We start from the raw sequence: 9058 nt of genomic DNA, 5'->3' as shown, positions 1-9058 counted from the left end.
TCTACTTTAGAGAACCGTGACAGTCTCCAATATAAAACTACACACACAGACACACTGCGGACCTTTGTCAAATAAATCTCTGTGTGAAAAGGCAACCCAGGTCTGTTTTATCAACGAGCACAATTTATTCCAAACACTGGTGGTAACCAGATAATCCAAATAATTCAGTTAGTAAACAACACCCTCCTCACCCAGAAAATGTTCTAGTGTGAACTGTCTGGATCTCATTGTTTCACTGTTTGCTATCGTGTAACAGATACTCTCCTTGTGTTGTGTTTTGTTCAAAGAAATCACCCCCAGCCAGTGGTCGCAGTTGAGCATTATTTATTATCTGTGGTTAAATAGGAAACATCACGTTAGTTGTGCAGGTCTTAATGATGTTGATGGTTGTCGATGGTAAAATCCCTTGCATCACATTTTCATACTGGGCCTAAACAAAATACAAAATATAACATGTGTAAATACCTGTAGTTAAATACGAAACAGCACGTTAGTTGTGCAGGGCTTAATGATGTTTGTATTTGTATTTATTATGGATCCCCATTAGCTGCTGCCAAAGCTCTTCCTGGGGTCCAGCAAAATTAAGGCAGTTTATACAATTTTACAACATTACAATACATTCGCAGATTTCAGAACACACTGTGTGCCTTCAGGCCCCTACTCCACCACTACCACATATCTACAGTACTAAATCCATGTGTGTGTATGTTATCGCGTGTGTGTATGTTATCGTGTGTGTGTGTGTGTGTGTGTGTGTGTGTGTGTGTGTGTGTGTGTGTGTGTGTGTGTGTGTGTGTGTGTGTGTGTGTGTGTGTGTGTGTGTGTGTGTGTGTGTGTGTGTGTGTGTGTGTGTATATGCATGTGTCTATGCCAATGTTTGTGTTGCTTCACATGTTGATGGCTGTCGATGGTAAAATCTGTAGCATGAAAACAACTGTGTTAGCAGTGAGCTTTTGTGACCGTTAAATCGGTGCATGCTAGCTAACACTTATATACAGCAATCATATAACAAAGCACATCCCAAAAAGCCCCTCAATCCCTAACATGTACCATATACCCACACATGTATAAATCAGGAATGTACAGCAAACTTGTACACATTGTACAATATAAATAGAATACAGTATTCAGAATGTGACCTACCCCTTGCATCACATTTTCATACTGGGGAGACTTGACGTTCGCGATCTCCCACTATCTGCAAGCGGGGCCAATAACAACACGCCTTATTGTCATCGGAATTGAACCAACCAATAAAAATACATGAACATTAAATACACATTTCTTTAGAGGCAAGAGGAAACATAACCAACCCTGTTACCCTACCCAAAGATATTTTACTTATTAAGTCAAAGACAAAATTAACTGCAAACTTGTCTCAAACATATTAGCATAACAACACAGAACCACCGTGGACCCATTGTGAAGTGAAAGGTCAATCTCCATATTAAAATGTGGCCCAGTGCAACATGCCTACTGTAGATCTGCCCACTGGGGGGCGTGGTTTACGGGCGCTCTTTGCAATTAGCACTCGTACCATCTTGTTCCACAGTCCCAGTTATCTCATCACACTGGTCCTGGCTAGAAAAAATCCCCAAAGACATGAACTAATTCTGTAGACATGATCTGTATTAAACCATCACGTAATAGTTTATTTTCAGTTTAAAGTGTCTTTTCATGATGGAGAGAAGCAACAACGTTCATCTCTAAGATAAGGAATGTCTTGATAGGACGTCCTCTTATCATGTCTTTAAGAGTCTGTCTAAAGCACATTACCTCATCTGTTTCATCAATAGCTTTTATTAGGATATCACATGCATTGCGGTATCTTACCTAATAATATACCACAGCTATAGCATTGTCCTCAATGGAATTATATCCTGTAACCTTGTAGTCATTGATCTGATGAGGAAGCCTGGTTAAAGCAGACTGAACATTGCGCTCACAATGTTCCGTCTGGTTTAACCTGGCTTCAGTCTGGCGTTCACAGTGTTCAGTCTAACCTTAGCAAATATATTCCGTTGTTTTGTGTTAGCTAACAGTCTGAGAAGGTAGTGTGTGATGAACGTAAGTGTCTGTTTTGAGTCTAAACTCATTCAAATCATCCAACTGAAAATTGTTACTGGGGAACGTGTTTGCTGCAAATGGAAGGCTTGTTCAATGCATTCATAGCGTTCGGTCTGGTTTAACCAGGCTACACGAGAAGGTGTAAGAACATCAAATCCAGGAGCCTTGACAAGTATATACAGACACTTTGCTCACTGTTGTAGCAACCTGTTTGACAGTAGAACATTCTCCATCCTAATACTGCCAGAGGAAAAATATAGTTTGTTGATGGAAGGGAGCCAGACATTTTTTGTTTGTTAGAACAAAGTGACCTACTTTTAGAGTTATTTCTTTAAAGAATATATGGTTGTTTGGATGAATCAGCAGTAACCACACAGGTACCATTATTCTTCTCCTTCTATGGTGATAAGAAAATACAATCTATACTCACTAAAATCATGGAAAAGTTCAAGAAATCGGTACCCTCAACTCTTGATACTCAACATACAGTGCCTTCAGAATGTATTCAAACCCGTTTACTTTTTCCACATTTTGTTTTACAGCCTGAATTTAAAATCGATTAAATTGATTGTTTTGGTCACTGGCCACACACAATACCCCATAATATCAGAGTGGAATTATGTTTTTCAATTTTATTGGTAGATGAGTAAAAATAAAAAAGCAGACATTGAATATCCCTTTGGGTGTGGTGAAGTTGTTAATAAAAGTTTGGATGGTGTATCAATACACCCAGTCACTACAAAGATACAGGCATTCATCCTAACTCAGTTGCCGGTGAGGAAGGATACCACTCAGGGATTTCACCATGAGGCCAATGGGGACTTTAAAACAGTTACAGAGTTTAATGGTTGTGATTGGAGAAAACTGAGGATGGATCAACAACATTGTAGTTACTCCACAATACTAACCTAATTGACAGAGTTAAAAGAAAGAAGCCTGCACAGAATAAAACTATTCCAAAACATGCATCCTGTTTGCAAGGCAATAAAATAATACTGCTAAAATTGTGGCAAAGCAATTCACTTTTTGTCCTGAAAGAAAGTGTTTGGGGCAAATCTAATACAACAGATTACTGAGTACAATCTCCATAGGTTCAAGCATAGTGGTGGCTGCATCATGTTATGTGTATGCTTGTAAGGACTGGGTTATTTTTCAGGATCAAAAATAAATGGAATGTACCTAAACACAGGCAAAATTCTACAGGAAAACCTGGTTCAGTCTGCTTTCCACCAGACACTGGGAGAGGAATTCACTTTTCAGCTGGACAATAACCTAAAACACAAGGCCAAATCGACACTGCAGTTGCTTACCACGAAGACAATGAATGTTCCTGGGTGGCTGACTTACAGTTTTTATTGAAATCAAGACCTGAAAATGGTTATTTAATAAAGACCTTTTACATCAGCAGTTGTCACAAAGTGCTTATACAGAAACTGAGCCTATAAAACCCCAGAGAGCAAGCAATGCCGATGTAGAAGCACGGTGGCTAGGAAAAACTCCAGAGAATGCAGGCACCTAGGAAGATACCTAGAGCGGAACCAGGCTCTGAGGAGTGGCCAGTCCTCTTCTGGGTATAGAGATTCTAAAAAATACATGGCCATTAAGGCCAGATCGTATTTCAAGAAGTTCATAGATGACCTGCAGGGTTATAGCAGGTGCAACAGGGGAGTTGGCTTTTCATAGATGAGCATTCAAAGGTTGAGACATCAGGTGCGGTAGAGAGGGAGGGAGAGAGAGGGAGAGAGTCAAAAACAGCAGGTCCGGTAGAAGGTAGCACGTCCAGTGAATGGGTCAGCGCTCCACAGCTGCAGTCAGAACAGTTGAAACTGACTTCGTCACCAGGACATTTAATCCTTCTCACCTTTACACACTCTGAGGAGACAGACACAGTAGCTTCCTGCCTGGCTCTCTCTCTCTGCACTCAGCTCCAAGGTACGTGGATAGTTTCCTGGCAACAGGGGCAAACATCAGATGACAGTATGAGTAAGTGCATGTTACAGTCAATGGAGTAGTGGAGGGTAAACGCAAGTAAACAAAGTTTACCCACCTTTTTTCTTTTGCCAAAAAGTTTACCTACCTTTGTAGGAAGCATTACTTTTTTCAACCCACAACCGGCGATCAGATTTTACCCACCTATCTTTTTTACCACTACATCACATCAGCGCCAGAAAAGTGATTTCACTGTTGTGGTAAGAATTTCACCTTAATTTGACAGGAAAATGGATGCATATACAAATAAGCTATCTCTGCGACCGGTATGATGAGAACTCGGGCCGTGGAACAAGGCTGTTCTATGTCTGATTGTTCTATTCTCAGCCAGGCCAATCTTTTCAAAGAAACACCATTTATTTCAACCTCTAGTCAAGCAAAATAAGTAGCGTTGTTCGGTTGTCAAGATAATCCCAAAAATTCAGGTAAAGTGTGTCAGTCATGCAGATAAATTGGAATGTTCTATCCTCTAAAGTGAGAACAAGTTGTTGTTTCCCTGGCTGCTACCAATGGCTGCTACTCAGAAACACTATAGCCTAACAGTAAATTAATAGATAACAGTCGCTGCAATTATAAACATGTCTCTGTCACGAATCCCGCTTCCTGAGTCTGTTTTTGCCTGTGTTCTGTCCTGGAGTGTTTTTTCCGGTGTCCTGGAACGCACCCTGTCTGGTTGCCGGGCGACGTAGCTAGTTGGAGGATCTCTGAGTACCCGCACCTGTATCCCATCAGCTATCTGCACACCTGGTCCTGATCATCACCCCTCCACTTCATAAGCGCTGACCTGACATCCATTCCCTGCCGGATCGTTAGCCATGAACAGTATGTTGTGCCAGCGTATCAGCCTCCAGTTTGATAGAGTTTGTTTTGTTGTTTTGTACGTCTTGCTTGCCTTGAACTTACCTCCGTTTTTTTCTGTCTACAGTCATTCACCCGGAACACTCATCCCATCCCTACCTAGTCGTCGATGACTTCAGTTACTTCCTTGGATCTGCTTACTCAATTCCATCAACTCACCTCCGCTGCCCGCTCCGCTACTTGGATTTTTCTATCACTACATTTAAACTTGTAAATAAATACTCACCTTCGTCTTACTCTCCTTGTCCTGGTCTGCTTCTGGGTTCTACTTTAGAGAACCGTGACAGTCTCCAATATATCACTACACACACAGACACACTGCGGACCTTTGTCAAATAAATCTCTGTGTGAAAAGGCAACCCAGGTCTGTTTTATCAACGAGCACAATTTATTCCAAACACTGGTGGTAACCAGATAATCCAAATAATTCAGTTAGTAAACAACACCCTCCTCACCCAGAAAATGTTCTAGTGTGAACTGTCTGGATCTCATTGTTTCACTGTTTGCTATCGTGTAACAGATACTCTCCTTGTGTTGTGTTTTGTTCAAAGAAATCACCCCCAGCCAGTGGTCGCAGTTGAGCATTATTTATTATCTGTGGTTAAATAGGAAACATCACGTTAGTTGTGCAGGTCTTAATGATGTTGATGGTTGTCGATGGTAAAATCCCTTGCATCACATTTTCATACTGGGCCTAAACAAAATACAAAATATAACATGTGTAAATACCTGTAGTTAAATACGAAACAGCACGTTAGTTGTGCAGGGCTTAATGATGTTTGTATTTGTATTTATTATGGATCCCCATTAGCTGCTGCCAAAGCTCTTCCTGGGGTCCAGCAAAATTAAGGCAGTTTATACAATTTTACAACATTACAATACATTCGCAGATTTCAGAACACACTGTGTGCCTTCAGGCCCCTACTCCACCACTACCACATATCTACAGTACTAAATCCATGTGTGTGTATGTTATCGCGTGTGTGTATGTTATCGTGTGTGTGTGTGTGTGTGTGTGTGTGTGTGTGTGTGTGTGTGTGTGTGTGTGTGTGTGTGTGTGTGTGTGTGTGTGTGTGTGTGTGTGTGTGTGTGTGTGTGTGTGTGTGTGTGTGTGTGTATATGCATGTGTCTATGCCAATGTTTGTGTTGCTTCACATGTTGATGGCTGTCGATGGTAAAATCTGTAGCATGAAAACAACTGTGTTAGCAGTGAGCTTTTGTGACCGTTAAATCGGTGCATGCTAGCTAACACTTATATACAGCAATCATATAACAAAGCACATCCCAAAAAGCCCCTCAATCCCTAACATGTACCATATACCCACACATGTATAAATCAGGAATGTACAGAAAACTTGTACACATTGTACAATATAAATAGAATACAGTATTCAGAATGTGACCTACCCCTTGCATCACATTTTCATACTGGGGAGACTTGACGTTCGCGATCTCCCACTATCTGCAAGCGGGGCCAATAACAACACGCCTTATTGTCATCGGAATTGAACCAACCAATAAAAATACATGAACATTAAATACACATTTCTTTAGAGGCAAGAGGAAACATAACCAACCCTGTTACCCTACCCAAAGATATTTTACTTATTAAGTCAAAGACAAAATTAACTGCAAACTTGTCTCAAACATATTAGCATAACAACACAGAACCACCGTGGACCCATTGTGAAGTGAAAGGTCAATCTCCATATTAAAATGTGGCCCAGTGCAACATGCCTACTGTAGATCTGCCCACTGGGGGGCGTGGTTTACGGGCGCTCTTTGCAATTAGCACTCGTACCATCTTGTTCCACAGTCCCAGTTATCTCATCACACTGGTCCTGGCTAGAAAAAATCCCCAAAGACATGAACTAATTCTGTAGACATGATCTGTATTAAACCATCACGTAATAGTTTATTTTCAGTTTAAAGTGTCTTTTCATGATGGAGAGAAGCAACAACGTTCATCTCTAAGATAAGGAATGTCTTGATAGGACGTCCTCTTATCATGTCTTTAAGAGTCTGTCTAAAGCACATTACCTCATCTGTTTCATCAATAGCTTTTATTAGGATATCACATGCATTGCGGTATCTTACCTAATAATATACCACAGCTATAGCATTGTCCTCAATGGAATTATATCCTGTAACCTTGTAGTCATTGATCTGATGAGGAAGCCTGGTTAAAGCAGACTGAACATTGCGCTCACAATGTTCCGTCTGGTTTAACCTGGCTTCAGTCTGGCGTTCACAGTGTTCAGTCTAACCTTAGCAAATATATTCCGTTGTTTTGTGTTAGCTAACAGTCTGAGAAGGTAGTGTGTGATGAACGTAAGTGTCTGTTTTGAGTCTAAACTCATTCAAATCATCCAACTGAAAATTGTTACTGGGGAACGTGTTTGCTGCAAATGGAAGGCTTGTTCAATGCATTCATAGCGTTCGGTCTGGTTTAACCAGGCTACACGAGAAGGTGTAAGAACATCAAATCCAGGAGCCTTGACAAGTATATACAGACACTTTGCTCACTGTTGTAGCAACCTGTTTGACAGTAGAACATTCTCCATCCTAATACTGCCAGAGGAAAAATATAGTTTGTTGATGGAAGGGAGCCAGACATTTTTTGTTTGTTAGAACAAAGTGACCTACTTTTAGAGTTATTTCTTTAAAGAATATATGGTTGTTTGGATGAATCAGCAGTAACCACACAGGTACCATTATTCTTCTCCTTCTATGGTGATAAGAAAATACAATCTATACTCACTAAAATCATGGAAAAGTTCAAGAAATCGGTACCCTCAACTCTTGATACTCAACATACAGTGCCTTCAGAATGTATTCAAACCCGTTTACTTTTTCCACATTTTGTTTTACAGCCTGAATTTAAAATCGATTAAATTGATTGTTTTGGTCACTGGCCACACACAATACCCCATAATATCAGAGTGGAATTATGTTTTTCAATTTTATTGGTAGATGAGTAAAAATAAAAAAGCAGACATTGAATATCCCTTTGGGTGTGGTGAAGTTGTTAATAAAAGTTTGGATGGTGTATCAATACACCCAGTCACTACAAAGATACAGGCATTCATCCTAACTCAGTTGCCGGTGAGGAAGGATACCACTCAGGGATTTCACCATGAGGCCAATGGGGACTTTAAAACAGTTACAGAGTTTAATGGTTGTGATTGGAGAAAACTGAGGATGGATCAACAACATTGTAGTTACTCCACAATACTAACCTAATTGACAGAGTTAAAAGAAAGAAGCCTGCACAGAATAAAACTATTCCAAAACATGCATCCTGTTTGCAAGGCAATAAAATAATACTGCTAAAATTGTGGCAAAGCAATTCACTTTTTGTCCTGAAAGAAAGTGTTTGGGGCAAATCTAATACAACAGATTACTGAGTACAATCTCCATAGGTTCAAGCATAGTGGTGGCTGCATCATGTTATGTGTATGCTTGTAAGGACTGGGTTATTTTTCAGGATCAAAAATAAATGGAATGTACCTAAACACAGGCAAAATTCTACAGGAAAACCTGGTTCAGTCTGCTTTCCACCAGACACTGGGAGAGGAATTCACTTTTCAGCTGGACAATAACCTAAAACACAAGGCCAAATCGACACTGCAGTTGCTTACCACGAAGACAATGAATGTTCCTGGGTGGCTGACTTACAGTTTTTATTGAAATCAAGACCTGAAAATGGTTATTTAATAAAGACCTTTTACATCAGCAGTTGTCACAAAGTGCTTATACAGAAACTGAGCCTATAAAACCCCAGAGAGCAAGCAATGCCGATGTAGAAGCACGGTGGCTAGGAAAAACTCCAGAGAATGCAGGCACCTAGGAAGATACCTAGAGCGGAACCAGGCTCTGAGGAGTGGCCAGTCCTCTTCTGGGTATAGAGATTCTAAAAAATACATGGCCATTAAGGCCAGATCGTATTTCAAGAAGTTCATAGATGACCTGCAGGGTTATAGCAGGTGCAACAGGGGAGTTGGCTTTTCATAGATGAGCATTCAAAGGTTGAGACATCAGGTGCGGTAGAGAGGGAGGGAGAGAGAGGGAGAGAGTCAAAAACAGCAGGTCCGGTAGAAGGTAGCACGTCCAGTGAATGGGTCAGCGCTCCACAGCTGCAGTC

At 40.7% G+C, this 9058-nt stretch overlaps 1 long non-coding RNA gene across 1 annotated transcript; it reads left to right on the top strand.

Annotated features, from left to right (window-relative positions):
• Positions 1–3853: 3853 nt before the first annotated feature.
• On the top strand, positions 3854–5150 carry LOC139536643 (uncharacterized). Its single transcript, XR_011667358.1, has 2 exons — positions 3854–4878; positions 4982–5150. It is a non-coding gene; the product is annotated as an uncharacterized lncRNA (long non-coding RNA).
• The last annotated feature ends 3908 nt before the right edge of the window (positions 5151–9058 follow it).

This window comes from Salvelinus alpinus, chromosome 13 (genome assembly GCF_045679555.1).
Source record: "Salvelinus alpinus chromosome 13, SLU_Salpinus.1, whole genome shotgun sequence".
In the NCBI taxonomy this organism is placed as follows: Eukaryota; Metazoa; Chordata; class Actinopteri; order Salmoniformes; family Salmonidae; genus Salvelinus; species Salvelinus alpinus.
This window is presented reverse-complemented; position numbering and strand designations above follow the sequence as displayed.